Below are 5,266 nucleotides of genomic sequence, written 5' to 3' on the forward strand. Positions count from 1 at the left end.
ATAATCACAATTAACATTTTTGAGTATACCCATTTTATTTCTGTTCATATACAGGCATATACATTCACACTTTTCTCTCCCAAAAGTGTAATCATCCTGTTTTTTCATTCAACTTTAAATATATATTTTATATCAGCTTTAATGATTGTAAAATATTCTATTGTTAAATATACCCGTTTACTCAGTCTTTTAGTCTGTAATTTTAGGTTTCTAGTTTTTTTTTCTTTCTTTTTTGAGATTATCTCATTATGTTGCCCTTAGTACAATGCCATTGTGTCACAGCTCACAGCAACCTCATACTCTTGGACTTAAGAGATTCTCTTAAGGCCTCAGTCTCCCAAGTAGCTGGGACTACAGGCACCTGCCACAATGCCCGGCTATTTTTTTGTTATAATTGTCATTGTAGTTTGGCAGGCCTGTGGGTTTGAACCTGACAGCTCCAATGTATGTAGCTGGTGCCCCAGCTGCTGAGCTCCAGGCGCCAAGCCTGTTTCTAATTTTTCTGTTATCAATAACATACTCAAGAAAATCTCTGTGGAAGGTTTGTGTCTTTATAATACTTCCAAAATAATTCCTGTTTGACTTTGGGATAATTTACTAGCAGCATAACTTTTATTAGATCAACATTGAGTTAGGCTGAAGCCCTGATGTCAGGAAAGGCAACAGAATTGTGCAGGATTATATAAAGAATATGAACAAATTCATTATGTTTGAACCCTTTATACATTATTCATGTTAGTGTTGCTAGTGAAGTATTAAGTGGCAAAAAGCTGAAAATACTAGTTATGAAAATGAAATACTTTGACTACTTATGATCTTAAATAAACCGTTCTATTCTATTTCTTAGAATGTTTATAATTTTCCTTCAGGTTGAAGAACTGGGAATGGGTTATTCAAGTCTATAATTAATCAAAATTCTTTAGATAAGTAGTGTCCTAAAAGCACAATCCCTAGGTTAGAGTCTTCATATTTTCATCTTGTTAATTATATTTTATAAATTCTGCTAAAGAAAAGTTGAACCAATTTACATTCTCTCTGCCTAGAAATGTTGGGAAGGTTTTTAGTTCTTAGTTTTTGGGGTTTTTTTAAGAGATAGGACCTCACTCTGTCACCCTGGCTGGAGTACAGGGATGTCATTTGTAGCTCACTACAGCCTCAAACTACTGGGCTCAAGTAATTGTCCTGCCTCAGCCTCCTGAGTAATTTGAACTACAAGCATATACCAGTATACCCAGCTGGTGTGAAAAGGTTTTTTTTTTTTTTTTTTTTTTTTTTTTTTTGAGACGGAGCCTCAAGCTATCCCCCTGGGTAGAGTGCCATGGCATCACGCTCACAGCAACCTCCAACTCCTGAGCTCAAGCGAGTCTCCTGCCTCAGCCTCCCAAGTAGCTGGGACTACAGGTGCCCGCCACAGCGCCTGGCCATTTTTTGGTTGCAGCCATCATTGTTGTTTGGCGGGCCAGGCTGGGGATTTGAACCCGCCACCTTAGGTGTATGTGGCTGGTGCCGTAGCCGCCTGAGCCACAGGTGCTGAGCCCTGAAAAGGTTTAACAAAGGATTAGTTGAATGGAGTCTCCAAATCTGATAGTTTACCAGGTAGATGTGAGTAGCATATTTCAAGCATATGCAAAGGCAAAGAGTGATCTAATACTAAGGCATGTACTGGGGACGCTCTCCTAAAGGAAAAAGTTACTAGTCTTCTAGATTCACTCAAGTCTATGGCTACATGGTCCTAGGAAGCCTCTGTATATAGACTACATTTTTTTTTTTTTGGTTAGTCTCTTTGTTTTTGTTCTGTTTGACTGACTTTGATACAGTTCCACATGCATTCAACAGGTAATTATGGAGCACCCACCAGGCACAGGGCAATAAGGGGATAAAGGAGGGGAGGATACAAATTCATGTCTCCTAAAATATCTGGCCTTTTTAAAAGGCAGCTGGAGTGTTTTAATCAGGGAAACGTCTTCAGCTATTATACAAAACTGCCTCTATGGTATTGAGCATGAATTAAACAAAGGATAGATGGGGGCAGGGAGCATAGTTAACAGACTAATGCAGTTGCCTAAGCTAGAGATAATGAAGCTTTGAAGTACAGTAGCAGACAGAGAGAGAAAAGAATGGATATGCAAGATACTAAGAAGGTGAACTAGCCTCTGCCTTCAAGGAAATTTTAGTATCCCCACAATCCAGTGAAACTAAAAAGTAAGTAAGGTGGTAATTAAAATATACTGTCATAAATGCTGCAATAGGTGTAAAGTATGTACATTAGAGGGCCATCTAACTCTAGTGAGTGGAAGTGACATTGCAGCTGAGACATAAAAGGGTAAGGAAAAGTATTCCAACAATGTGCAACAGCTTGTCGAAAAAGGAGACAGGTCCCATGTAAAGAATTTAATTCCACTGGCTGGTACTTTTACATGTGTAAGAATGGGGAGCTGGAGATAAGAAGGCAGGAGCAATAATGGTCTGATTATAGAGCCTTAAAATCAAAGTTAAATGCTTGAATCTTATTCTGAGAGCCATGAGGGAGGTGCTGAAGAGTTTTAGGGAAGTAGAAGATTGGTCTTATACTTTGGAGACATCACTTAGAGACTTAAGAATGGAGACTGTACAATATTTGGTAACTGGGTAAATGAAAGAGAGAAGTCAGGAATTACGTTCTTTGTGATATGATTACAAGCTTGAACCAGACTGCCAGCGTTCAAGTCCCAAATCTCTAAATTTGCCAGATGAATGACATAAGACAGATTAGTTAACTATTCTATGCCTCAGATCCCCTATCTGTAATATGTGATAATGACAGGGCTTACACCAGAGCATCGAAATTAAATGAGCTAACACAATGTAAAGTGTTTAAAAGAATGTCTGGCATGTAAAGTATATATATGTGTTAGCCATTTTATTAATATTATGCCTGACTTCTGGTCTGGCAAAGAGATGGAAAGAGGAGAAATTTCCTAGGACATATTTGATAGGAAGAAGAGGTATGGAGTGAACACAATTGGTTCATTCTGACTGTTGAACTATCAAATGGTTATCAAACAGCCAATGGGACAGAGCTCAATAGCTGGAAACAGGCCATTGGTAGGGGACCCTATGTCCAGATACAGTTCAGTGACAAGAGTCTCTGATGCAATCCTGAAGAACAGTAACACTTAAGGGATAGAGACCGCAAAGCGGGCAGAGCTCCCAAAGAAAGGTGAGAATAGAAGAAAAGAAAAAAAAATTTTTTTTGAGACAAGAGTCTCAATCTGTGGCCCTGGGTAGAGTGCTGTGGCATCATACCTCACAGCAACCTCAAACTCCTGGGCTCAAGCAATCCTATCGCTTCAGCCTCCCGAGTAGCTGGGACTACAGGCACCCACCCAGCTATAAAATGAAAATTTTTAAATATGGTATTATGACTGTAAGTTAATGGTGACATCAAATGGTTAATAGTGACAAATGCTAAAGATTGAGCAAATAACCCAAGAATTGAAAGGATCTATTAGAGTTAACAGCATCAAGAAGGTTATTAGTGATCTTGGCAAAAACCAGATGTGTGTAAGTAAGAAGCCTAAATGGAGACAATAAGTGTATTCTAGTTGTGAAGTCTGACAGGATAGCAAAGTGTATTCTAGTTGCAGAGTTTGACAGGATAGCAAAGAGGAGCTTAAATTTTAGCCCTAGCTCTGCCACTTACTAACTAAATAACCTTAGACAAAGTAGTTTAACTTCCAGCTGCTTCAACTGTCTCAGACCCCATGGAATGCTTGAGAGGATTAAATATGTTCATATGGGTAAAGCATTCATGTCTGGCAAGTACGAAATGTGCCATAATAGTAACTGTTGCAATGTTCCTCCCTTTGCATCTCTATTCCTACAATACTGTTCCTGTAACATCCATTCCCTGAATGTACAAGGATTCCTAACCAAGACATAGCAAAGTGGCATTTACCCTGATAAATTAACTATTATCCAAGATACCGACTTTGGCCAAAAATCCAATCTTCTTAGGGTTCTAGAATTGGAATTGATCCAATTCATGTATTGATCCAATTGATGTATTTTAAACAGTATTGAGAATATCTGTTCATCCAGGCATTGTGTATACAGCGTGAATGAAACACAACAAAGGTATTAATTAAACAAGTTTTTCACCTATAAACTTGACAGATACTGTTCTTGGCGTTTGGGATTTGTCGATGAGCCAGATAAATAATGGTGATAAGGGTTACAAGAAAAAGTAGAGCTCAGAAAGGGAGGAAGTGAGGTGAAAGGAGTTAGGTTGAATTTTAGACTGAGGAGTTGGAGTGCCTACTATGTACCAGAAACTGTTCTAGGCACTTGAACACATAAACCAATAAACAGGTCTCAGTGAGGATGTAACATTTCAACTGAGCCCTAAAGAATGAACAAGAGTTAACACAAATAGTGGGAAAAAGTGAAACCAAAAGGATGTCCACAACATCTGAATGCTAACTTAATGATTTACAAAGAAAACTCTAGGCCATCGACCAGATATTCAGAGCAGTCTGTCCAACTACTCACTGTAGGACAACTGACAAGACAACTTAGTGTAAGTTTGCTTGGTGAATACATAATCAGAATAAAAGGACGGAGTTACATTATTATAATGTCTGATAGGATGGGCCTTGAGAAAAGCACCGCCTCAACTCAGAAGAGCCCAGGAAAGATCCTACTCTTAGGCAGGGATGCCATCTCCCCCAGGGGGAAGGCTTGGATTCCTCTGGGGCAGATGTGCCTTTTTTTTTTTTTTTTAAATTCCCTGCTTTAGTAGTTCTGCCTTACACTGAATGATATCCACAGTCTTTCTTTAGGACCGTGTCAGTGTTTGAAGGCCTGGTAAAATTTTGTTTCCTCAAAATCACTTTGCGTATCTCCACTCTCACCCTTTAATTATCAATTTTATAGTTTATCCTCAGGAGACATTCTTACTTCCATGTTTTTAGGGACACATCGCTACCTCTGCACTGCCCAACATGTTTCTCCAAAGCAACAGAAAGAAAAGAGAACAATTCCATCTATCTTTCTAGGCTGGCCCAACTTCTTCATAAAAACTTACCAAAATCCCACTATCTGCATTGTCCACTCTCTGACAATACATAACTTACCAAGAACTTCATTACGGTCACGTGCATGTATTATTTTATTTATTGCCTCTCGTGGGCGTACACACAGCTGCCATCTAACCCATTTTACACGGTTTACTCTCCTGTGTTCAGGATAGACCAGGTGTCCTCAAACTATGGCCCGCGGGCCACAT

The 5,266-nt window shown here is 39.1% G+C and overlaps 1 protein-coding gene across 1 annotated transcript in view; it reads right to left on the reverse strand.

Moving 5' to 3' along the window:
• The window catches only part of LIPT1 (lipoyltransferase 1), a gene marked incomplete at its 3' end in the record, with an annotated part of 7,754 nt that overhangs the window by 2,096 nt on the left and 392 nt on the right, over positions 1-5,266 (reverse strand). The window lies entirely within an intron of this gene.

The sequence above is a fragment of the Otolemur garnettii genome, unplaced genomic scaffold (genome assembly GCF_000181295.1).
Source record: "Otolemur garnettii isolate 467f Iridium unplaced genomic scaffold, OtoGar3 scaffold00079, whole genome shotgun sequence".
Taxonomy (NCBI): domain Eukaryota; kingdom Metazoa; phylum Chordata; class Mammalia; order Primates; family Galagidae; genus Otolemur; species Otolemur garnettii.